This window comes from Triturus cristatus, chromosome 1_1 (assembly GCF_964204655.1).
Source record: "Triturus cristatus chromosome 1_1, aTriCri1.1, whole genome shotgun sequence".
In the NCBI taxonomy this organism is placed as follows: domain Eukaryota; kingdom Metazoa; phylum Chordata; class Amphibia; order Caudata; family Salamandridae; genus Triturus; species Triturus cristatus.
Genome location: NC_140579.1, coordinates 417,893,348 through 417,921,295, shown reverse-complemented (window position 1 = coordinate 417,921,295; position 27,948 = coordinate 417,893,348).

Sequence of the window (27,948 nt, the reverse complement as noted above, 5' to 3'; positions counted from 1 at the left end):
TCGCAATTTCAACAATTTCAGAATAGTTTCAAAATACCCTAACATTTTTCACGTAAACATATAATTTATTAAAGCTCCAGCAGAATCGGGCAGCTAAGTGCCACTGGAAGCAATATGTTCCGAGTCAAAGATAGGCTTAAATTGTTGAGTCAATTGGGCTTTTTATTGATGTAAAAAATGGGAAAACCTGTCTTGAAAGCAGCAAGCTTCCATGCACACATATGGTGGTTTATTGTTCTTATAACATCAAGGCTTGCTGTCGGTAGGCAGAAGCTAATACTAAATTGCGGGTTCGCTTATTTTATGCTCAGCGGGGAGCCGGGCATTCTTTCAGGCAGGCTGTCAGATTTGGCTTCCTGAAAACCTAACACAGTCAAGTGCAACACCAACTACCAAGTTGTTCGGTACACAAACTTTGAGCATATTTTTCAGCAAAAGCTTAATACTGACTTTGCACAAAAGCAATGACATATATTTGCTGAAGGAGAAAATGGACTTGGGAAACAGATTTCACAATAATTAAACAAGAAGACATTTCTGAAGAGTCATGTTCTCTTGTTAATTCATGTGTCTGGTTCCTGCAGTGTCAGACTTAGCTACTGCATAATAGGGGCTCGCTTAGCCCTGGAGAAAGGAGCTTTACTTGATCACTACCACCCACACATGCCAACTAAAGCTCTTACCTCATACTTGTCAATATTCAAACTCACTAACATTTACATAAATCTGCAGCTGAGAAAAAAACAGATTCATTTAAAAGAATGGTGTAAAGTAGTCTTTTAGAAATGTTAAAATGAAAAATAGAGAACCAGTTCACAAACTGAATTTCGAACTGAAAATTCACTCTGATTGGTTGAGCAATTTCTTCTCCCATGTTACCTTTTCTTAGTTCATGAACGTGATGAGCATAAAACAGATGACATGAGCAGGCATACAATGCTTTTGCTACAAAGGCCATTACAAGGGTGTTGCGTAGGTCATCCGGTTTAAGAACCGATTCTGAACAAGCATTGTCAATGCCAATAGATGGTTGGTAAGCTGATATTTTTAAAGATATTTAATTGCAAGCATATGCCACTAAAATAAAAATAAAAATTCCATCTAATCATGGTGGCAATATGCTTTCAATAATAATTAATACATAATCACATGGTTTAATACAACAGTAAGGGCGGCTATCTAGCAAGCAGATGATCTTTGAACTGGTATAGAAACCACTTCTAGTTTTAATGCATATGACAGGAAAATAATATTTGTAGTGGCTCAAAAAGATGCTTTTGGCATTAAATGACACATAAGCATCCCTAGAAAATAAAAAGGTTACAGAATGCAAAGTAAAACGAATTGACAAAATAAAGTATTGGTCCACCAGACCTGGCACCGAAATACTCTTCGTTCTGGGCGGATGTACATATGTGATCAGAGAAAATGACATCACTCACAGTGCAAGAAAGCCACAGGCAAAAGAAGGCTGACCACCTGAACTCAGCATTCTCCTACTGTTTGTGGGATGGAAAGTGTAAGGTCCCATCGATTTAGTTATTAATTATAACACTCTGCACTAGCCCCCAGTTGCATTTTGCATCTTACCATGTTGTGGCCCCATTAACAGTAGGTACCAATATGTACATATAATACATGCAGCCCAAAACAATTATCACCGTCTAGCTGTATATCCGTGCAAAGTCTTAATTGTGTGGTGTTACATAATTTGCTTCATCCCAGGGATTTCGCATATGAAATGCTTACTATTACGCCTGTGGAAATTACATTTTGCCAAAGCCTATCATTTCATAAAAATAACATTCTGAAAAAGTCTGTAAAAAAATGAGTGAAATACACTACCCTACAAACGATGGGGCCTATTCACAAAGTGCATTTAGTAGTGTGTTTAGTAGTAAATTCTTTTCACAAACCTACATGAATGTGTCACCCCCTCTCCTATCTGTGATGTACGGAAATCTCTGCACGTGTTAGTATAATTTTAGTAAAGAATTTGAGAGGGATGGGGCAGTGGCTGCAATGTTAAATGTAAATGTGATTTTGAAGGGTTTTTGGAGGTATAAGAATCGGTAAAGGAGATGTTTAGGGAAGGGCATGCACCACCCACAAAAGAGTAAGCCTCTTCCTATTCTCAAAACGGAACTGCTAATGTTACTAAAGCCACAAAGGAACCAAAAGAGTTGTAAATGTAGTCTAGTCTAGTACTACCCATGACTACTCACAGGTACTAGAACACCCTCCCATAGAAAATAATGTTCAAATAAATCAATTTATTTAAAATTATATAAAAATATATAAATGAATTAATTTTGATGTTTTAAATTTAAAATGTAAATGATAAACATATGTTGTAAGAAACATATTTTAATAATGTTTTTCAACTTAAACATAAATGTGACATTTAAAAAAAAAATCTATTAATCATATACATAACTTTTGGAAATTTTTAATATATAATAAATAAATATAAAAATGTTACTTTAGGTGTGTGTTATTTAATTTAATTTCAGTTTAATGTAATATACCTTAATTTATGACATTTTAATTGTAAAAATGTAGGCAATAGCGTAGTATCATTCATTTAAAAACATAATCTATATTTAAAATTCATATAAAAAATGTATTTACATTATTCACATTTCGAAAAAGTTAAGCATTAATGAACTATTAAACATTTCCATATAATTTTCCATAGCGAGATCTCTATGATTGCGGGGGACTCCGTCACATCTGCCGAACATCAAAGATGGTTGTAAAGTCACTACTAGGAGTAATTTTCCAGTTCTTTATGACATTTTTTACTGACTTCGCCCCTTGTTTCAGAGGTTGGGGACATTTAAGTCTAAACTTTTGAGTAATTTAACCCTCATAAATGGTGAATAGAGAAAAGTTGTAAAGTTACTCAAAGGTGTAAGAATAAATTTACATGTGTAGATTCAGTCATGTGTAAATTAACCTTTATAATAGCCCAGAATGTGGTGAACTACAGGTATGCAGATAAACACACAATTCTCAATTCGTAGTAAGATTTGTGACGCTTTATTGGCATATGATGAGCAATTAACTTCCATCCCCTAAGAAAAAAGTGTATGCTAAATTGCATTTTGCCAAATGATTCAGCAACAACTATAAACATATTCAGAAATTCTCATTATTTTAGTCTCAATACATTACTAATGTAAGATCCCATTCAGGGGAGCCGCAGGTAAGACAGGGATATCTGTGTCCCAAACACAGGAGGTAGATTGCTTCTCAATGATGCAGTATGAGGTGTTTGAGCTCAGAACTCAACAATCAACAGATACTATAACTGACCAGTCTAGTGCTTGTCTTTTAAAGTAAAATAAAGTGCTTTTAATCACACAGCAGTACTAACTACTACACAATCTAAATAGGTATAAAGGGTAGCTACCTTGGATATGATCCTCAATTGTGACACTACACCAACCACGTTTTCTTGCTAGTCCCACCTGGGAGAAACCTCTAAGGCAGGTTCCCTCTTGTGATCGGGTAAAAACATAAATCTGGCTCAGGTGCAGTCTTAATTTCATGGGTCATACACTCATTCAGTTAATGGTTTTCTCAGTTTTACCCCCTGGTGGTGTAAGAGGTGGTGCAATCGTTTTTTCTTTCTTTGCTCATTCAGAGCACATCTCACGGCTTCACTTTACTCCCATAGGTGGAAGCTGCAAAACGTAAAGAAAGTCCAAAGCTGCCATGTAGCAGAGGCGCAGGCCGTGTCTCGGCCTACGCACCCAGTCATTCAGTCCTGCAGTGTATTGGCACATGTGCAGTCTTGGCGATTGAGAATTTTCCAGGTTACAAGTAGGTTGCGAGCCCTTCCAGTTCCTACGGCCTACATAGGTAGTTGCAGCCCTTATCGGGCTGATGAGAGGCTCACGGCTGTTACAGCCCTGACCTGGCTGATAGAAGTTGCAGTTACGATCAGGCCAATGTGTGATTCATGGCAGATGCTGTCCAGGTTGGACTGATAGCAGTTGCATCCCCCTCTGGGCCAAGACAATGATCATAGTAGATGAAGTCCCAATGGGCCAACTGCACAGGTACTTGATGCGATTAGTATGAGGTACCATTTAGTAGAGACCTGGGAGACAATCTGCAGGTTGGGTCATTTCAAGCTCCTTCTCACTTAGCTCTATCTGGTTGTCCCTCAGTCTGTGGGACATGCTGGCCTCGCTCCATCTGGACAGTCTTTCCTCCCACAGGATCAGACAGGTTCCTCCCTTCTCTCAGCAAGCAGGCTGACTTCTAGGTAATTAAGACAGATGCTCAGGTTTGCTAGCAGAAGGTGCAGGCATCAGGTGATGGCCCCTCACTTCTGGGAAACTGACTATAAGGCAAACATCAGTCTGGATTCACAGTAGTCGTTTAAGTACTCTAAAGAGCACTCCATTCCCTGATCATGAAGAACTTGGAACTGCAACAAAGTGATGTGATGAAGGTCCCATTTTTATGCACATTTTCTAGAAAGGTTATTTGGATACACTGGTTCAAACTGCAGAACATGTTTAAAGTGTTTCTCTTTCAAGCATCCCCTTCGAGCTACTCTCCAGACAGAGTCTTTGTGTAGAGTGATGCTTCTCACAGCATGGGAGCTGTCTCCAGACTGGAGTACCCACAGCATAAACATAACAAAGTGTGAGGTTTTTGGTCCTGATTTTCATTATTTCAACTGAAACAGTAACTAAGGATGTACAAAAGGGGAAGTCCGTACTACAAAATTCCTCACTTTCCACAACAGAAACTCCAGTCCCATTGCTAACCATTAGCATCAACCAAATGGCAGTGCTCAGAAAGGACAAGTCAGTAGCCCCTTGCTGACAACAGGCCTTATGACATTTCTAAAGTAACTTTGTCTCTGTCCGTTTCACTTCAGCGATCTCCTTCCCCCAGCCACAATAATGCAAGCAATACGCTACAACGGTTGGGGAGAACAGTCCTGTCCCTTCATCTTTTGACATGCCAGTCCAATAGCATCCAAAAGAGGTTCCTCTGACTTCAGTATTCAAGTTCAGTGACACACATGCAGCATTATTTCTATACATGCACAACACGTGCACGCACTCAACATACACACACACAATGCCAGCACAAGGCATACACATAACAGCAGAAGTTTACATTAGGGGTGAATAGACCTCACTCCTAGTGGCCAGGGTAAAAACGTTTTGTGACATTACAGATCCCTCTAAAGCATGTTATAGTCCCACCACTGCTTTATGCTCTATAATCTGGACAGGGGCAGTAGTCCTCTGCCCACAGTAATGGCACACTTGGTGCAACCCTTCAGATAATGGGACATGACGAAGGCTGCACCTATTCATTAAAGCACCGATGCAGTTACAAAAGATCATTCATCTCCAGTGCAAGGGTCTTTTCAACATGGTCTCAAGGCCAGGCTTATCTTCTCTTTTGCAAACAAACTCTATGAAGTTCAAAAGTTATATACTTCTCTCCTGTAAGACTACCAGTCTGAGTGTAGGCAAAAATGCAGTACAGAGATTCAAACCTTCCAATTTTCTGATATAACTCTATATATCCACAATAAGGGTTGTTTTTGCCACTTTATTCCCCTTAAAGTTATTGCAGCTTCACCCCCATTGCTTGAAACACTCACAGCTCAAAATAGATTTTTATGGTATTGTCTAAAAATAGTTTAAGCTGGTTGACGAGCACACCATCCTCGTCAGCCTGGATATTGAAAGCCTTTACACCAGCATCCCTCAGGATGCGACCCTAAACGTGCTTGAGCAGTCACTCGAGAACTCAGAATGGTCCCATAGAACCCCCAAGGGGTTTATCATCGATTGCGCCACCCTAGCCCTGAAACGGAATTTTTTTGAGTTCGAGGGTACCCTGTATTTACAAACGGGCGGTACTTCTATGGGTAGTACCTTCGCCCCTAGTGTGGCAAAACTCTATGTCTACGACTTTGAGAAGAAATTCATCCTGACCACAGCCAACCCCTTCTCTAGAAACATAACACTATGGCGCAGGTACATTGATGATGTACTCCTAGTATGGAATGGACCTCAGAATGTTCTAAATGAATTTTTCTTATGGATAAATACCTGTGATGACCATCTCAGATTTACTCACTGCAGTGACACCCAGTCCTTAGTCTTTCTGGACGTTGTGATCACCATAGAGAACGGGGCCCTTGAAACCCGCACACACTACAAACCGACTGCGAAAAACAATCTACTTAGGTTTGATAGCTTCCACCCCAGGCCCCTCAGGGAAAACCTCCCCTTCGGACAATATCTCAGAATTAGAAGAAATTGTAGGAAGAGCTCTGACTTCCGCTCCCAAGCTAATGACCTGTCACTCAAATTGTCAGACAGAGGATATCTTGAAAAGATATTAGCAACTTGCAAAAAACGGGCTGCTAATCAGAACCGTGAGGCACTGTTGGAACCCAATCCCAAACAAGTGACGGACACGCCTCTTACGTGCGTCACCACATACAGTACTATCTCTAACCAGGTCACAAGGACAATTAACAAACACTGGAACATCCTGAATACAGGCAATCTAAAATGGGAAAAACTCTTGTTCTCTTTCAAGAGAGCAAGGAGTATTAAAGATGCATTGGTACACACCAGACCAAAACAACCAGAAACACCAACAAGAAATTACTGTCCTAATTCATGGGGCCTACCTAACATTACAGGTCATTTTCCATGCAGTGACTGTAGCGTGTGCCATCTCACCACAGCCACAAAAACACTATGCCTAGAACCTGGCAGAGAATGGTCACAAAGAAAACATACAAACTGTAATACCACCAATGCAGTATATTTAATTACCTGCCAGTGTAAACTTCGTTACATAGGGATGACAACAAGGAAAGAGAAGCAGAGAATCTGTGAGCACAGGAGCACTATTAGATGCAAAAGACAAACCACACGTCTAACAGAACACTTTCTTCAACACCATCATACACCTAACGACATGCGTTGGACGATAATTGAAACTGTGACTGGTACCAACACACATAAATATCTGTATGAGAAAGAACAACGCTGGATACATAGATTGTCCACCCACAAACATGGTATGAACGATTGCATACCTTGGAACTCTGTGCAGAACAAGTAACCTCAATGTGCCATGTAATTTTAGCTGAACTACTGTTTTCCTTTTTGGAGCATTCCTCCCACGTGTGGAATGTCCTATTCCATGTAAATATATTTTTTAACAATCACTCTTGACTCCTTTTTATTTTCTCACCTATGACTAGCCATTCACAGGTAAAACCGACCTGCCCCTTTAAGAATTGTCTCCTCACTCCAGGCCACGCCCACTAGTCATGTGACATTTAACCAGGAAGTGAGGAGAATTTAGTTGAAGCCTTGCTGCCCATTCAGTAACATCCGGGCGCCTGGGGGAAGCACCGCAGGTTTGTGGCAGGCAGTCGGTGAGCTGAGGTAAGAGTGTGTAGGGAAGAGCTGGTGGCCACACACACGTGAGGCACTTAGAGTTGAGTGTTCTGACCATTGCCGCCCGTGTTTTGTGTTTTTTGTCCAACAGTAACGCAGCACCGTCTGCCTCCCTTATGAGCCCATGATACGATTCGAGTAAGAATCGCGAGTGAGTTTTGAGTCTTTTCCTTATTTTCACCGTGTTCTGTTTTTAAATAATTTCCTTAGTGCACGCATGTCACAAATAGTCTTTTTCACGTGCCTCTGGCCGCTCTATAGAATCACACATCAAGTATGCTCACAATTGCTGTGTAGCCATAAGACACCCACGACTTCCACAATGATTTAGTGGGTTGATGCTAATTTCGCATAATATGGAACGGATGTTCGGTTCCAACAATCACTGGTAATTACCTGGGGCTCATAACTCAGAATGAGGTGATTACATGCGCAAAAATGAGAGTTCACACGGAAATGGGCACTGTTCACTCTAATTTTAAATAGATCATTTTCTGATTGCCCAGAACTGTATGTTCTTTTTTCAGGTTCATCTGTACGCAGAGGACTCCCTGAACCCTTTTTACCACCTTCGCAAGTATATGTAGGCGGCACACAGACGCTCCAGGGTTGGATGCACCTTAGTGTGTGTAGACCGCCCGGTGTGTCGATAGGTCCTGACGAAAACCTGTGACTACACTCAAAGGTTGAAACATGTAGACCATCAATATTTGGATAATACTTTAGGTCAAATCAAACCTACATTAGTATTACACCTCACCACTTTTTTAACCGTGACCCTGCTGCTCCATATTAAATTTATTAGGGAGTACAGTAGGATTACTTTTAACTTTATTTCACTCACTCACACACGTCACTTACACGTACTGACATAATAACAAACCTGCTCCGCTGTAATCAGGCGTCGAAGCACACCCGGGTGGTATTCGGCTGCTCGGGTGGACCCCGATGATGAAGCACGTCACTAACGAGGTTGGTGAGTGAGGGGTTTCATAAAAAAGAAATAATTTCTCTTTTTACTTCTCTGAGAACCTTCTCTCATTTAAGGATACCCCCTTCTTTGTTTATTTTGTATACCTCAGGGGACTGGGAGTACCCCTTACAACTTAGTTGTGAAATCCCTTTCTCTCTCTTTTGTTATATTGTATTGCAGCTTCACCCCCATTTAATAGCAAGCATTGCTTGAAACCCTAACAGCTCAAAATAGATTTATATGGTATTGTCTAAAAATAGTTTAAGCTGCATGGGGAGCACAGTGCACAGATGGTGCAGGTGAACTCCTCCTGGTTCTACTACATCCCACTTTACACTGGCATCCCTCACGTTAACATCCTCTTACCAAGTGATTGTCAACATATACATAGAGTAGAATAGAGACCTCTGGACTGACAATGATGTCAAATTCCACACAGTTCTATATGAAGGTTTTATCTGTACATTGACTGCCTGAAGGACTCCTACAACACGTTGCTAGCTTAGATAGCTGATGCCTATCTCAAACTGAACTGCACCAAGAAAGGATTGACTAGTGATAAAGAAACAACAAAAGGTAATAGAATGGTTGTCCAAAATAGAACTCATCAGCTTTACGATTGACTTGTTGGCAGTGTCAAATGCATGGCACTGAGCACCAGGACCCACATTGCACACAAAACAAACTGCCTGGTATCAGCTGATCCTGATTCTCTGGGTGAGGCCCTTTTTATGAGGATATTTTAGAACTCCTATGCAGTCTGCGATTCTCCCCCATGTGTATAGAAACTAAGCATCCTATAAGCATAGACCACGTTATCAAAAATCATTTCAAGTTCAAAAGAATCCCTCTGATACTCTGAGAATTGCCATCATCTCGTGCTGCTTACCTGCATTACATTCAAGGACCAACAATGGCCTAAATAGCCAATCATACCTGGATTCCAAGACTAAGACATCTGGTGAAAGAAAGCAGCAGCATCAACAGCCAGGAGGTCGGGAATCGCAATAGAAAAAGACAATATGCCAGGAATTCGAGTGCTAATCTCCATCACATTGTAACATCCTTGAGCAGAAGAACCCCTCCCCTATACCTTGCCATGTTCCAAACCATCACTGTAGGAGAGTAGGATCTGCGCTTATGTTGCCCCCACTTTTTATCTGATGTTAACACTGGTTTCTGGCTATAGTCTGGCTGGGTCCCTGCTAATCAGGGCCCCAGCCTCTCTGTTCTCTCTAAACAACTTGGAGTGCATATTAGATGCACTAGTGATTGGATACTGTGGTACCTTATGAGCCCCTAGTATATGGTACCTTAGGTACAAAGGGCATAGGCACTTCACAGGTCTACCAGGGGCTGAAGAATGCATTATGCCACCCCTGGGAAGCAGACTAAATCTGACACCACAGGCCTGCTACTGCAGCCTGGGTGAGGTAGTGTTAGCACTCTTCACTGAGGTATAGGTTCCCTATATCTCACCTTACACACACATTTAAGCCTATCAGTCACCCCTAAGGCAGGCCCTATCAGTCCTGAGGGCAGGGTGCTTGGTTTCCAAGTGAGGGGGTGCCTCTGCCTGAGCAGGGCCCCTCTGCAGCTCTCAGAGTCCATTCTCTGTAGCTGTTTGTGGATGCGGTTAAACCATATACTCTTAAGTGCATTATAACCTAGCAGTAAATGCTAACTTTGGGATGGCTGCATCAAAACATGTTTGGTGTCCAGTAGCGGTCCGTGGAGGGAGTTCCGTGAGGTGGTGAGGTGGGGCGGGGGAGGGGCAGGGTGGGGAAATGTAAACACCGGAATATGGATGAACGGAGGAAAGTACACATTTAAATAAATAAAAGGAATTTTGTTGCGCGCGCTGCATCGCATTTTGCGTTGCAGCGCGCGCAAAGGAATTCGCTTTGGAATCATACCCCCACACCAGTAACTGGTGTGGGAGTATGATCCCACCCTTCTAGAGGGATAGACATGTACCCACTGTGGAAACACGGAAGAATCCTGAAGAGCCCTGGCATCAAAATGGATGCCACCAGCACAGACAATGGTCTGCCCTCCTGCTGCTGACCGAAACTCGCAGTGGAGGAGGCCCAACAATAGGCATCTTGTCACAGGGAGGTGTAACCACCTTCCAGACAGGATTTAGTATTGGGGCTGGGTGGGTGCACTCCTAGAGTGCTTTGAAGTCCTGCACTGGGGGAGCAGTAGGCTCCTCTGTGCATATGCCAGCTCAAACCCGTTCAGGGGCTACCAGCCCCTGCTCTGGCGAGAAACTGGACAAAGGGAAGTGGGTGTATCCACCCACTCCCCTGACCCTCCCATAGTAGTGGTCATAGAGCTAGTCCCTCCCTTCCTTCTAGTATAAGTTAGGGAACCCTTGCCATTGCAAACTAGATATCCCTGTGTGACGCTCTGAAGAAGAATCCTGGACCTTCGACGTTCCACTACCTCTGGAAGACTGATGAATCTCCCTTGGAGTCAAGGAGTGACTCCCCTGCTTGGCAGGCACCAAAACTTTGCATCAACGGTCACAAATTTTCCCACTCCCGCCGGAGTCCGAAGTCCCTGCAGCCCGAAAAGTGGATTTCCTGACTTCCCCAAGGGCATCGTGAGTCCCCAGTGAAGCTGAGACAAGTGGACCCCACGAGTGACGAGGAACAGCAATACCAAGGTACCGTGCAATATTGTCAAGTGCAACCCCTTCATGACATTCTACAAACTTGTGCTTTGGACCAAATGTGGTCCAAGCCTCCAGAAGGATTTCCTCTGAAGATCAGAGGCCTACCTTGTCCCGAGTGACCATGGGCTCCTGGTGAGTGAATCCTCCTGAGGCGTCTTTGCAGTCCCTTGCTAGCTGGCTTGTGGGTCTGCAGAAGACTTTTCTACAGAACCAAAGGGCTCCTCTGATTGCGCCAGGACTGCCCTGACTTACCCTGTAGATGAAAATATGGAAAGAGGCTTTGCGCTGACTACGACCCTGTCCTCTGATTGAACTGAAAAGCTATGTACATGACGACAGATCTGGGAGTGTTGCCAGATGCCCCTGAACGTGAAGAATTGTTGCAACTTAAAATCCGACTTGATGAACTTATAATGGTCCCATGGATGAGATACATTTTATCCTGAGGAGACATCCGTAGAAGTAACAAATTAGCTATAGACTTCTAATTTCTATTCAGAATTTGAAACTATCAATACATGAGAAAATGTAATGGTGTAGCCAAGACGACATATTTTCCGCCAATCGAATGTTTTGAAAGTTATGTTTGCAACATTTGGAATTTAAATTTTGGTATAAATATTAGTAGACTAGAGAGGTCTAGCGCCACTTCTTCTCGAACCAATGATCAGAGGTCCCGACGCTGACGGAGAGGACGGTGACTCTACATGACGGCTAGAAATCTTTAACTATCTGCTGAGGACCATTTCTGACTTAGAAAACGACTTTTAGCCAGAATAGGTAAATATGGAAAAAATTATCTTGCATTTAATTGGCTTTTCTTACAATTTGATTTAGATAAACAATATTCTGTTTGAATTACTGTGTCAGGTGGTTATTTTATTGTCATGTTTATTGAATATTTAGAGTGTTAGTTGTATCACCAAATCTATAGCAACTAGTTGATCTCATTGACCTCAGGGTACATGCAGATTGGTTAGGTATAGAAAAGTGTTTCCCCTTATACATGGCACGGATAGAGTGGTAGGATGAATGTTGGTGTTATGGGCCCCACAAGCGTGTGATGTGTATGTGTGTGTGTGACTGTGAAATCACTCCGTCCGTGGAAGTAGAGGGGATTTGAAAGCTCCGATCTGCACCAGTTTCTTGGTAGCAGAATGATGGTTAAACATTGTCTTGATCTGGTGAATTTGCGTGTATATAAGCTTATTGATTATTGATTGATATTGATATATGTACTAACACTATATGTTGAAGTCGTATTGAGTTTTATGTAGTGTGTACGGCTTCTGGGACGTAGGAAGTCGGTGACAGTTCCGTAGTAGGGCAGAGGGAAGCGCTGCTCTCGGAAGAGGCGGGATTGTTGGCCCTGTATGTAGACAGGGGAAAACGGGTGACAATTGAAGTTGCGCGTCGCATTGTCTAGGTTCGATGAGGTAGCATCGCCGTGTGTTGACATTAGAGACGTATTTCTTGTGTGAAAGAAGTGTATATGATAGCGAAGGTTACCTGTGAAGTTCTGGTCTTAGGTATCAGGGATTCTTATGGCATTCCGATAACGCTTATCACTAGAAAGGTAATAGGTATTCTCTGAGCTTGTTAGAAGGACAGAGCAGAGGTAAGCGCTGCTTTGTTAACGTGTGATATAATTCTGTAGTAGGACAGACTGTTCGCTGTTCTCGGGAAAGACAGGATTCTGTGTGAATGTACTACATTTTCTGGTGTGAAAGTGCGTGAATGAGAAGGCATTCTGGTTAATTGTGAAACTCTTGAGAGCATTCCGGAGAAAACAGTTAATTGGTGCTTGCTAGAAGGATAGAGTAGAGGGATGTGCTACTTTATCAACGGAAGTAATGATTCCGTAGTAGGGCAGAGGTAAGCGCTGCTCTCGGGAAAGGCGGAATTCTTGTGGGAAAGGTCTTTTGTTGTTCTGTGGTTAGCGAAGCAGACAATGGAGATGTTTGTATGTTGTAACTAATAGACTCGTAGAAGTTGAAACAAAGTCTACCGAGTAGTTTTGTAAAGGAGGGGTAGACGAGAGACAGGAGACAGGAGCAGGAGCTGCTGCAGCAACTGCTGACGTCAGGAAGACCGCGCTGTGATTGGACAGTGGGTTAGAACAGTGGAAGCACAGTGATTGGTGTGCTGGTATACGCCGCGCAAGGATTGGGAGACATACAGGGTGACGTAGACGCTCCAGGATTGGTGCGTTAGTGTGAGTCGCGCTGAGATTCGTGGACTGAGTCAGTGACGTAAACGCTCCGGATTGGTGCGTTAGTGTGAGTCGTGCTGCAATTGGACAGGAGATCGTACAGTTGTAGAAAAGACTAAAGGGTTGCGGAAAACGAGAAAATGTATTACCACGCTGAAGAAAAGAAAAAGAAATCCTTGTTTAGTAAGGTTAAGACCTGGTTTGAGAAGGATAAGGATATTGTGACTAGGGAAGGACAGTTACTTCCTCCGATAAGAACCCCCGCATCCTTCATGGTTGCAAAATATGGGTATCATACCTGTATTTGGTTAGACAATTGGGCAAAGTACACCAAAGAAGATGGAGTTTTAGCTTTCCCGGAACATGGCTCATTTAATCTGGCCATATTGAGAAACTTACGGGAGAGGATGATGAATCTAGTGCCTCAGCCTAGGCCGACGCAGTTTGAGGCGTTGACTGAATGGGAAGATAAAATGCATGAGCGAGAAAAGCAGAGGAGTGGAGGAAACTACCGGTACATGTTCGGGCGAAAGTATGATCGCGAAACTCATCATGATCGGATGAGAAGATGGTGAGATGCCAGTATGACTGAGGGATTATATCCTGTAAGAACTGCAGGGGAGACAGAAGGGAAAAAGTGTACAGAGAAAGAACATAATGTAGAAACAAGGAGGTATGGGGCGAATGAGTCTGAAGACGAAGTCTTAGATGACATGTTCTACAAAAGACCACCCCCGTATAGACGAGAACCAGAAGTAGGAACACCAGTTACCCCAATGAGAGACACCCTGCGGATTATAAAAACAGAAGTTACGACCCCTGAGTTGAAAAGCAGTAGTTCTCTTGCGGAGAGAGAGAGAGGAAGGGAAAATGAAATTGAGGATGAAAAGACAAGAGAACTAGCGAGAACCACATTTGAATTGACAGAGAAAATCAGAGAACTGACTAAAAATCTTGAAGCAGTTACGGTGCCTGTAACAATAGGTCCGGTTATGCCTGTTTTTGAGAAGCAGAGGATTGGTGAAGGTGGTTTAACAGTTCCATATGTAGGCAACAGACTGGTTGTTCCTCCAGAACAGACAGAAATGAGATCGGGAGAAAATCAGTGGAGATCAGGAGAAAATCAGTGAAGACATACCATATGTGGAGGAGAGTTGAATGTGCAGACTAACTCGGTTTTGAATTCCGGTTGTGTGGAAGGGAACAGAATGACAGGAGGATCGATCTTAGAACCACAAAGAGTGACAGAACCAGTGGGTGCAGAAAAATCTATGGGGATAACTGCTGAAGATTTGAATGATTGGATAAAAGTTTTGCAGGGGAAAGAAAAGGAATCCCAGGCAATTGATGTAGCTAGACTACGTATGGAATTGGAGGAGCTAATAGTAGGAACAATTGCTACAGAAACGCTGAAAAACTATCAGGATGGGGAAATACTATTTTTGTGCAAGAGCATCACATGGAGAGCAAAGAACATACATGACAGGTTGAAAGGAATAGCCAGTGAAATGGGAATTGACATGGACAAGGTAAAAGCTTTACAAAAGTCTTACCGAGTGGATTTTACAGATAAGGACATCGAGAATCTGAATAATGCAGGCCGAACAGGGCAGATTAAGGAGATGATTGCTTTGCTGCAAAAATGGGGAGATGTGGAGAAATGGAAAGATAGATGGTATAAAAAATGAGAAGATGCAGCAGACAGAACTTACTCAACATTCCCTATGAGAGAAAAAGAGAAAACAGTGACAGCTTATCCCATGAGGGAGATTCCAGGAGGAGGGTATGTACATGTCCCATGGACCAGACAAGATATTTTGTCATTTACAGATGATTTCCCTCAACTGAGAGAGAAGCCCGTCGAGTGGTATAGACAGGTTGACAGATTCGTGAAGTTGTCAAAAGTGCTGTGGATCAACCTGAATAGTCTGTTTGATATAATTGTACCAGCAGACTTGTGGACAGAATGTAAGATAGTTATAGACTGGCCAACAAAGGAATACCCCAGAGATCCCAAAACGGGAGCACCTGATCCCGAGGTAATGAAAAAGTATGAGCAGGTTATGGCTTTCCTGAAAAATAAGGTACCTCCCAAAGAAACAAACTGGGTTAAGATAGATCGAACACATCAAGAAGTGAAAGAATCAGTCCATGCTTACTATGAAAGACTAATACTAGCTTTCAAACAGTTCAGTGGAGATGAACATCTGGGTGACAAGGATCTGAGCCATTTTGTATATAGATTTGTGTATGGCTTGCGACCTGAAATCAGTGAAATGATAAGGCAGCATACCGTAGACTGGCAGAGCAAAAAGATTGATGAGATCCTGAGACATGCAAAATACTTCAGTGATGAGATTGAGGCAAAGCAAAGAAAACTGAAAGAGAAAGCAATGTGGGCACAGGTGAAGGTTGCAGAAAGACAGGAAGCTCAGTTGGTTGAACAAGCAAATAACCCAGGAAATAAACCTAGATTTGGCCCAGGAAAAGGGAAAGGCAATATTGAGGAAGCAAAGAAAAGGTTTCCCAGGCACAACTGTGGAAAATTAGGGCACTGGAAATCCGAGTGTAAGAATCCACCGTCTGCAAACAATGACAATCCATCATTGAATTCACAGGTGCAGAGTGAGGTGTGTGGTCAGCAGCAGCAACAGCAGAAGGCTGTTAAGCAGAAGAATCTGGTGCCAAAACCGCCCTTGCCACAAAACAGAGGAAGAACAGGTAAACAAGCCAAAACGCGCAAGCACTGTATCACAATATTGGCTAAGGAATGAGGGAAGTGATTCTGAGGGAGACTTCTGACGGTGCCGAAGAGAGGAGGAAGAGTGCTTACTTGGCGCAACTCTAGAAATAGACCAGGCAGGACCTTTTGTAGATGGAAAAATCAATGGTGAAAGTGTTACTTTTCTAGTTGACACAGGAGCTACGAGATCGACTGTCAGGTCAGCTGATATAAAGGATCTTCCTCTCTCGGATGAAGCAATCCAAGTGGTTGGTGTGTCCAACACACAGATCAAAACTCATCTTACTGAACCAGTAAGGGTTAGAATAGGGAAATTCTCAGACATGCACCGGTTCGTGGTGTGTGACACCAGTCCTGTGAACTTATTAGGCAGGGATTTGCTGTGCAAGATGAATTGCACTATTTTTTGTACCCCAGATGGAATAGCCTTTGAGACACCAGATGAGGATGTCCTCTACAGAATGACCCTAGATAACAGGGAAAGTGAGGCTATTGGAACATATGCTGTATTCAATCCGGATGGATTACCCCCAGAATTAAAACAGACAGTAAAAGCAGCAGTTTGGGATTTTACTGGAGAAGATGTGGGCCTGATGAGAAATGTAGATCCAGTAAAAATTACTGTAAAAGATGGAATAGTTTACCCAAACATCCCACAATACAGACTGACACCTGAAATAATTGAAGGAATAACACCTATAATTGAGAAAATGATCCAGCAGGGGGTGTTAAGGGAAATATTGAGCAGCCCATGTAATTCACCTATAATGGGACTGAAGAAACCCAATGGGAAGTTCAGAATAGTACAGGATTTGAGAAAAATTAACAAGATTGTTGTGTCATGCTGTTCCATTGTGCCAAATCCATCAGTGATTTTGTATCAGATTCCCCATGATGCAGAATGGTACACAGTAATTGATTTGTGCCATGCTTTCTTTTCAATCCCGTTGCATCATGACAGCCAGCCGATTTTTGCATTTCGGTTTGGAGAGAGAATTATGGCATGGTGCTGAATTCCACAGGGGTATACAGAGAGTCCTTCTATATTTAATCAATTGCTGAAGAAATCTCTGGAGAGTTTAACAATGCCTGAAAATTCAGTTTTGGTCCAGTACATTGATGACCTGCTTGTGGCATCCAAAACACGTGAAGCTTGTGAAGTAGACACCATTGCTTTACTGAATCACTTGGCAGATGGAGGATTAAAAGTATCTCCAGCCAAATTGCAATTCTGCAAGAGAGAAGTCCAGTATCTGGGACATAATATTGAGAAAGGCCTGAGGAAAGTAACCATTGACAGATTCAAAATCATCAGAGGGATTTGAGCCCCAATGACACAAAGAGAAGTGAGAATGTTCCTGGGAATGGTTGGTTATTGTCGTCAGTGGATAAGTAACTTTTCCTTAATTGCAAAAGCCACTGATTAAATTGACTAAAAGTGAGGTGAAAGACCCATTGGAATTAAACCCAGAAGAAATGGCAGCATTCAAAGAATTAAAGAACAGGCTATGTGAAGCTCCTGCCCTAGGAATGCCAGATTACGAAAAAGAATTTGAGCTGTACTGTAGTGAGAGGAATGGATGTGCACTTTCAGTGCTAATCCAGAAACATTGACGTCTGAGGAGGCCAATTGCATACTTCTCATCAACACTTGACCCAGTAGCTGTGGGTTTACCAGGTTGCCTGAAAGCAGTAGCTGCTACATGCAGAAGTCTGGAACAAAGTGAGAGAATTATAATGGGATATCCTCTACGGGTATTCGTACCTCATGAAGTGGCAATCCTTTTAACAAGGAGCCGGACACAGTTTATGTCTCATAGTCGGCTGACTAAATATGAGAAAGTCATTCTTGGTGCATCAAATGTGAGTCTTGAGAGATGCGTGAATGTGAATCCAGCAACGCTGTTGCCAGATGCTGAAAGTGTGGGGGTAAGAGATGATGTTGATCATGATTGCCTGGATGTGCTTGATTACTGTACAAAACCAAGAACAGACATAAGAGATCTGCCACTGCCTGAGAGTGATCATGTGTTGTTTGTGGATGGATCCTGTCTGAGAACTGATGAAGGAATGCTGAGTGCCGCATATGCTGTGTGTACAGTTTCAGGAGTTGTGGAAGCATCACCTTTGAAAGGAGTTAAATCCGCTCAAGTGGTAGAATTGGTGGCACTAACGAAGGCTTGCAAGATTGGAAGAAATGTGAGAGTGACTGTAATGACTGACAGCCAGTATGGCTTCGGAGTTGTCCATGATTTTGGCCAGTTATGGCTACAAAGAGGTTTCCTGACCTCAAGTGGAACTCCCATAAAGAATGCTGAAGTGGTTGGAAAATTGCTTGAGGCGATACAGCTGCCTAAAGAACTAGCAGTTGTAAAATGTGCTGCTCATAGTCAAGGTGATGATTTTGTCACCCTTGGGAACAAATTTGCCAATGACATAGCACAGTATTGTGCAAGGAATAATCACTCCATTAACCGGAGTAAGGAAAGGGAAATGTCTTCTTGTTCCTTAAAGTTTACTAATGTGGTGGGAACATGGGAGGAAGTGAAGCAGTTGCAGGATGAGGCAGGAGATGAGGAAATGAAATATTGGGTGAAAGCAGGTTGGGCACCAAGGGAAAAAGACCATGTATGGGTCTATAGGGATGGAAGACCAGTCATGCCCAATAGCATGTTGTCAACAATGGCACAGATGTATCATGGCCAGGGACACCTGGGGAGGGAGGGATGCTATGATAAGGGCCTTTAAGCAGACCGGGTACAATGCAAAATTCAGGCTGATAGCAGAAAGTCTTTGTCAGAGATGCCTGATATGTCAACAATTCAATCCTGGAAAGAAAATAGTGGTGAGCCTAGGTACAATAGGCAGAGAGGGAGGACCCTTCACCAGAATGCAGGTAGACTTCATCGAAATGCCCCGAGTCAATAGATTAAGGTATGTCCTGGTGGTAGTCTGTTTGTTCTCTAGGTGGGTAGAGGCATTTCCAACAAGAAGAAATGGTGGGATAACAGTGGCCAAGCTGATGTTAAGAGAATTCATCCCAAGGTATAGGTTCCCAGTGACCATTGAATCAGACAGAGGAGGACACTTTTATAATGAAATCATGGGTTTGATCTGTGAAACATTAAGTGTACAGCAGAAGCTACATTGTGCTTACCGACCAGAGGCTTCTGGTGTGGTTGAACAAATGAATGGTACCATCAAAAACAGAATTAGCAAAATGTGCCTGGCCACAGGAATGAAATGGCCTGAAGTCTTGCCTCTAGTCCTGATGACAATTAGGTCTACTCCAGACAGAACAACAGGTTTGAGTCCACATGAAATCATCATGGGAGGTGCTATGAGACATGCGTTTGTACCAGTCAACAAGCTGATGACTATAACTGATGACATGATTTTGGATTACTGTAAAGGCCTGGCTGACGCAGTTCATTCTGTGTTTCACCAGGTTGGAGAAGACGCCACCACACTTGAAAGAAAACCAGCCCATGATCTGAGCCCAGGGGACTGGGTAAGAATCAAAGTCCACAGAAGAAGAAATTGCCTGGTTCCAAGGTGGGAAAGGCCAAGGCAAGTCGTTCTGACTACAACAACTGCTGTGAAGTGTGTTGGAGTGAAAAATTGGATACATGCCAGTCACACTCTGAGAGTTCCAAATCCAAGTGACGGCACTGGAAAAGAATACTTTGAAGAATCAGATTCCAGTGATGATGCAGATAGTGAGGCAGTAAAAAGAAAAAAGAATCCTGAAAGGGGGGAAAGTGAGTCAAGAGAAACTTTTGTCCCGTCAGAAGGAATTCTGAAAAGAACATTGCAAACTTCAGAGACAAGCCCAGATTCTGAAGAAGTGTCTGAAGTCCCAACTATCAGTGACGAACACAAAAAGAAAGAAAGAAAAGAAAGGAACATTCCAACAGAAGTGACACCTGAATCAAATGAGAAAATTGGAAAAATTCCACCTGAGATAATTCTTGAAGAGGAAGGGACAGAAAAAGAAAGAGAGGGACAGATTGCGGAAAAACCCCGAGGAGGTGTAGGGAACATCAACAACAAGCTAGGTGAAGGGACAAGTAGACAGCAAGAAGATTGCGTGTCGGAGACCCGAGGAGGGACAGAAGTAGGGAAATCTCAATCGGTGGAAAAAGAGACTGTTGGAGAAAAGAAAGTTGTTGGAAAAGGGAAAATTGTTGATGAACAAGAGGCAACTGAGACAGAATCTGATGAAAGTGGAAATGAGATACATGAAGGACGAGTTCTGAGAAAGAGAACTTGGATTGGAGAGAGAAACAGTAAAGAGGGAAAATAAAAAAGAAATGCTAAAGGAGATCTTTGGCCCAACATGATAAAGAGACTGAGATATCGACTGACACGAGTTAACTCTTCGAAAGCTGAACAGGTGAACGAAGTGTCAAACGAAAGGAGAGGAAACAAAGATATCTGAAGAAACTAAAAGAATCAGAAACCAAACCAGAAGTATAAGTCGCCAGAATGGACGTATGTGGCACTGCCTGAACAAGGTGAAGAGGCAGACAGTCAAGGCAATCCAGAGGAGGATTAACTGAAAGTGGTTGAAGAAGAAGAAGCAGTTGGAATCCTGAGAGTCATCTTATCCGACATTTGAGAAGAAACGGATGTTCAGGACCTAATACAGTTTGATGATGATGAGGAAAGAGTGAAAAATGATGAAAATCCAAATTGAGTAAATTCAAAGAAGTCACTTGAAGAAGAAAGTGAAGAAGTAAATTAAAAACTAATAGATTGTAATAATCTGGTGGGTACTTGCTGCCCTAAAAGTTCGGTAGTGGAGTAGAAGAGGCTAAGTCAAAAGACACGGTCAAATTAACAAGATGGCTAACACTGAGAATAATCAAAGTAGATGTACCTTCATGAAAAGATGGTGCAAGATGTGCTGCTGCTGTACAGGATTATTAATGCTGCTTTGGAGCGTGCTTGCTCTACTGATCTCTTTTAGAGTAACAATAGACACTTTAGGAGGACATACTGAGAACATGACTAACATAGGGAAAAGTTCACAGAAGATAGTTCCAACTAGAACTAGCAATGTATATGTACATAAGGATAGGTCTATTAATGATTTTTCTAGCAATGTGTTTTCAAAATTATTGTACGAATATGTAAGGACAATGGATGTAAGGGATTGCTACGTCTATATGCAATTACCTGCCTCTGTTTCAGAAGGAGTGACTTATCATCACCTTCCGGCTACGTATGGAATTTCATGTAGTGTGTTGATTAGTATATTTTATCAATTAGGGAAATTAGATTATAACATGTCTAATGTAGATAATATTCTTGGGCAACTGCCTATGAATAAAGAACTGAATCCTGCTAAAGAAGCTAACACTTTAGGTGAGATTTTTATAGAAACTAGAGAGTTAACATTAGAATATGTTTTTAGAAACAATTTAACCTGCAATTTGAAGGAAGAAGATAAATCTTTCCAAGACATGGTTGAGAGAAGAAGGTTGAACATGCATAAGAAAGCAGAAGGACATAAGATGAGTGAAACAGTGTGGGATATTGAGAAAGAAAAGGAGTTGAAAAATGGAGCCAGTCCAACTATGGCTATAGATGCACCGCAGAAAGGCAAACTATGCATTACCAGGAAGAAATCCCAGTATGATTATTATTTCATAGGGACTAGTGAGTGCCATGATACATACTTTATTGCAACCGGATGGGGATTTAGAGGTGGAGAAGATCCAGTCTTTCCGGGAGTGTATTATATTTGTGGGAACAAGGCTTATTACAGGTTGCCTGACCATTGGTATGGCACATGTTATGTTGGCCTGGTCTTTCCAAAGATTTTTCACATGGATAGAGTAGAAAATGCTGAACAAACTAATCCATTAACACGCTATAGAAGAGAAACATAGACAGAAATTGTAGGAGATATTTTTGGAGCTTTAATACCAGCAGTGGGAATTTCATTGAATGCATATGGCATTCGGAAGCTGTCAACAGTGGTGGATCGCTTGTCAACAAGCACCGCTGGAGGCTTTTTTTTGGTAATTACTGAAATGGTTGCTTTACTCGCTATGGCGATGCAAAATCGACTTGCCCTTGATATTCTATTGGCAAAAGAGGGTGGAGTCTTTGGAATGCTGAAAGTTCAACATTGTTGTACTTACATTCCTGACGAAAGCAAAGATCTAAAGGTCTATATCAAACATATTACTGATTTGCATGTAGAATTAGTACCACTGGAAGCTGAAAGTATCTGGACTAAAATGGCTAATAAGATGATTGCTATTAAGAATTTTATAGCTAAAATAGGTAGTACCATATTTGGTAAGGTATTATTTCCATTAACATGTGTAATTGTTGCATTATTAATTCTTAGATTAGGGTGTATGTGTTGTAGATACAGAAGAAATAAAAAGAAAATAACACGAGAAAATATTAAAAAGAGACAAAAGAAACCAGAAAGAGATCCAAAAGAAATAGAATTAGAAGAATTGAGGGAAAGTATGTATATAGAAACAAAAAGAGAAGATGATAAAGAAACAAGAGTTTAAAAATGAACAAGAAGACATTTTGAATTTCTTCAAAAAGGGGAAATTAAATTGATTTCTGGGTTTTGATTTTGTGGTGATAATATATCACCAAAGGGGGGATTGCTGGAGCAGGGTTTTTAATGTAAAACCAAATACCTATTTCAATTTTGTATGTCATTATTAAAAGTACTACTGATTAATTAGTAATTACTAAAGATTTGTCGAGTCTTGTCTAACCAACCTTATTAACAGAAGAATTATACGTGGGAAAGCAATTGCATGGCTAAAATAATAAGTGAACTAAGTTGGTGAGCAAATTAACAGTATAAGATGTTGCTTATGTGATGTTATTGTGTTTTGCGCTTATAACAAATATGCATTAATGGCTTTTGATGTCGTAAATGGCTAGATAAATACATACACATAAGGGTATTAGCAGGGGAATAACACTGTATAATCACTTCCATGTAGTAATTATGATTTTGTGTTTTCTTCGCTTAAGTTGACCATTGTGGCCTGCTGTAAAATGGCCACCACCCGCAACCTGCATTCGAGTAGATGAAAATATGGAAAGAGGCTTTGCGCTGACTGCGACCCTGTCCTCTGATTGAACTGAAAAGCCATGTACATGACGACAGATCTGGGAGTGTTGCCAGATGCCCCTGAACGTGAAGAATTGTTGCAACTTAAAATCCGACTTGATGAACTTATAATGGTCCCATGGATGAGATACATTTTATCCTGAGGAGACATCCGTAGAAGTAACGAATTAACTATAGACTTCTAATTTCTATTCAGAATTTGAAACTAACAATACATGAGAAAATTTAATGGTGTAGCCAAGACGACATATTTTCCGCCAATCGAATGTTTTGAAAGTTATGTTTGCAACATTTGGAATGTAAATTTTGGTATAAATATTAGTAGACTAGAGAGGTCTAGCGCCACTTCTTCTCAAACCAATGATCAGAGGTCCCGACGCTGACGGAGAGGACGGTGACTCTACATGACGGCTAGAAATCTTTAACTATCTGCTGAGGACCATTTCTGACTTAGAAAACGACTTTTAGCCAGAATAGGTAAATATGGAAAAAATTATCTTGCATTTAATTGGCTTTTCTTACAATTTGATTTAGATAAACAATATTCTGTTTGAATTACTGTGTCAGGTGGTTATTTTATTGTCATGTTTATTGAATATTTAGAGTATTAGTTGTATCACCAAATCTATAGCAACTAGTTGATCTCATTGACCTCAGGGTACATGCAGATTGGTTAGGTATAGAAAAGTGTTTCCCCTTCTACATGGCACGGATAGAGTGGTAGGATGAATGTTGGTGTTATGGGCCCCACCAGCGTGTGATGTGTATGTGTGTGTGTGACTGTGAAATCACTCCGTCCGTGGAAGTAGAGGGGATTCGGAAGCTCCGATCTGCACCACTTGCTCCATTGAAGTCTATTGGGATCCGCGGCTGTGTTCTCACACTGCATGCGTCTCCCGTGGGTCCTTTACTTACCTGCCTTGGGTGGATTAGTGAGGCCCCAGAGCTCCTGAAGGCCCTAGGCCTGGTCTCTTCTTAAGTCGATATTCTTATACCTCTTTTTCAGTATATGGTCTGGTATGCCCCTAGGGCCCCAGCCATAAAAGTGCTTAATTTGTTGTGAAACTTTGATTTGTGCATATGTTCCTGACTTCTAATCTCATGAAGAGATTAGTAGAGTGTGTCTAGAAATAAATACATATATATTTTATATATATGCCTGTGTGGAGTCCTTTCATTTGGTAATTCAAGAGATTATAAGGTAAAACAAGCTGCTTTACATTCCTCAGAGACTTAGCCTGAAGGCTTCTCTCCACAGCTACCACTAGGATAGCTTTCTTTAAAAGGTTGTCTTAAACCTATCTACCATAAGAGTAGAATTGGACTGGTGCAAGGTGGCCACTTTAACTAGTGACCAGCATATGCCAGGCCAACTTCTCACAGAAGATATAAGTTCCTCTGCTGGACAGATTCCCAGCCAGAGTGATATGAGTGGTCAGATTCCCTTGAAGTGGAGCTATGCCTCTCTTCCACTCTGTCAGTTCTCTTAGGGAGAATTCCTCTGTCCTTTTCAGATCCCTGTGGATCTGGCCCTTCAACCCTTAGAGTCCAGGTCATCTTGATTTTCATCATCTGACCCACAGACTATAGCTGACCCACACCCTGATTCAGACCCCTTAGCTCCTAGAGCTAATTTCAGATCATCTGCTGTCAGTAGATCTATCGGGTGTAGTGTGGAGGGACTCTGTCCTATCATCAGGTGCCTTGCAGCACACATGGCTTTCAAGTCAAAGAAAGTCATGTCCTTATACTGAGGCTGGGTGGACCCACTGGTTCCAACCCTTAAGGACATTCTAGTGTTGTGCAGTGTTGTACTACCTACACTAGTTTGTGGCCTACTGATCCTAGCTTGAACTGTAGCAAGGGTGTGCTATCCCTTCACACACAGCTCTAAGTTCAGAAGAACTTGTTGATACTAAGCTTGACTTTATATGTACCTTGAGTACCTTTAGTGTTTTTCAGTTAGTAAATTAAATAGAGATTTTCTGGTAAAACCATGGCAAGCTGTAATCCCACACGCTGCCCACCAATGTGAGAAGTTGGCCTGGTATGTGCTGGTCACTAGTTAAAGTGGCCACCTTGCACCAGTACAATCCGACTCTTATGGTAGATAAGTTTAAGACAACCTTTTAAAGAAAGCTATCCTAGTGGTTGCTGTGGAGAGCAGCCTTCAGGCTAAGTCTCAGAGGAATGTAAAGCAGCTTGTTTTACCTTATAATCTCTTGAATCACTAAATGAAAGGACACCACACATATATACATATATAAAATATATATGTATTTATTACTAGACACGCTCTACTAATCTCTTTATGAGATTAGAAGTCAAGGACATATGCACAAATCAACATTTCACAACAAATTAAGCACTTATATGGCTGGGGCACTAGGGGCGTACCAGACCATATACTAAAAAAGAGATATAAGAAGAACGAGTTGAGAAGGGAGTAGGCCTATGGTCTTCAGAAGCACTGGGGCCTCAATAATCCACCCAAGGCAGGTAAGTAAAGGACCCACGGCAGACGCATGCAGTGTGAGAACACAGCCGCAAATCCCAATAGACTTCAATGGAGCGGTTGGAATTTTAAAGTTTTAGGATACTTCGGGAGAGTCTACAAGCAAGCCAACACACACAGGAACACAGGAGTACTCGAGTTACCTCACCCAGAGAAGCCGCTGCATAGGTGTCTTTTGGTGTCGGGTCACGGCGTCGTTTTCAATGAGAGCCAAAGAAGACTTGCTGCTTGTGAAGACAGGAGAAGTGTCCGGTGGAATCCAAGGCTGGATTCTGAAGAAAGAAGACCTGAAAGCAGTGGAGACAATGTTCAAAGTCACTAGCCAGTGACCCGGGGCCAAGAAACTGGATGCCCACAGATGTCGGGTGATTTCAGGTGATCACAGGTGTCTTGACTCTTCAGCAACAAGGTCCAGAAGGTGTCGATGACAACCAGGAGCTGGATTCGAAGTGTACCACAAAGTCTGCAGCTTACTGAGGTATCGGCAGCCGGATTGGAGCCAACAAGCCTTGGCAACAGCAAGTCTTGTGGAATGTGATCAAAGTCAGCGGTGTAGACCAGCAAGGTCTGAGGGACTCACCCAGCAAGGGTAAATCAGGGCAGGCCTGGGGCAATCAGGGGAGCACTTTGGTTCTGTGGAAAAGTCTTCAGGCGACCCACAATGCATCCAACAAGAAAGACACCTTGTGAGGATTCACTTCACAGGAGCCCACGGTCACTCGGGATGAGGTAGGCATCTGATTTTCAAAGGAAATCCTGCTGGAGGCTTGGGCCACACGTGGTTCACAGCACAAGTTCGTAGAACATCGTGAAGGGGTTGCACTTGACAATAGTACACGGTACACAGTTATTGCTGTTCCTCGTCACTTGTGGGGTCCACTCGCCTCAGCTTCACTGGGGACTCACAATGGCCATCACGAAGTCAGTAAATTCACTTCTGGAGCTGCAGGGACTTCGGACTCTGGCGGGAGTGGGAAAGTTTGCGACCGTTGATGCAAAGTTTTGGTGCCTGCCAAGCAGGGGAGTCACTTCTTGACTCCAAGGGAGATTCTTCAGTTTTCCAAAGGTAGTGGAATGTCAAAGGACCAGGATTCTTCTTCAGAGCGTTGACCAGGGATATCTAGTTTGCAATGGCAAGGGTTCCCTAACTTATACTACAAGGAAAGGAGGGACTGCCTCTATGACCACTCCTATGGGAGGGTCAGGGGAGTGGGTGGCTACACCCACTTCCCTTAGTCCGGTTTCACACCAGAGCAGGGGCTGGTAGCCCTTGAACCAGTTTGAGCTGGCATATGCACAGAGGAGCCTACTGCTCCCCAGTGCAGGACTTCAAAGCACTCTAGGAGTGCACCAAACCAGCCCCAATACACTAAATCCTCTCTGGAAGGTGGTTACACCTCCCTGTGACAGGATGGCAATTGTTGGGCCTCCTCCCCTGCGAGTTTCGGTCAGCAGCAGGAGGGCAGCCCAGTGTCTGTGCTGGTGGCATCCATTTTGTGATGCCAGGGCTCTTCAGGATTCCAAGGTGTTTCCACAGTGGGTACATGTCTATCCCTCTAGAAGGGTGGGATCATACTCCCACACCATTTACTGGTGTGGGGGTATAATTCCAAATCATTTGACGCCAAACACGACATGTTTTAATGCAGCCATCCCAGAGTTAGCATTTACCACAATGTTATAATGCACTTAAGAGTATATGGTTTAACTGCATCCACAAACAGCTACAGAGACTAGACTCTGAGAGCTGTAGAGGGGCCCTGCTCAGGCAGAGGCACCCCCTCACATGGAAACCAAGCACCCTGCCCTCAGGATTGTAAGGGTCTGCCTTAGGGGTGACTGATAGGTTTATATGTGTGTGTATGGTGAGATATAGGGAACCTATACCTCTGTGAGTAGTGCTAACACTACCTCACCCAGTCTGCAGTAGAAGGCCTGTGGGGTCATATTTAGTCTGCTTCCCAGGGCTGGCATAATACATGCTTCAGCCCCTGGTAGGCCTGTAAAGTACCTATGCCCTTGGTACCTAAGGTACCATATACTAGGGGCTCATAAGGCACCACAGTAACCAATCTCTAGTGCATCTAATATTCACTCCAAGTCGTTTAGAGAGAACAGAGAGACTGGGCCCTGATTAGCAGGGACCCAGCCAGGCTATAGCCAAAAACCAGTGTTAACTCTTTAGGACTTCATAATAATCAACATCCTCTTCTCTAACAGTGAGGAGCTTGTCTCTACC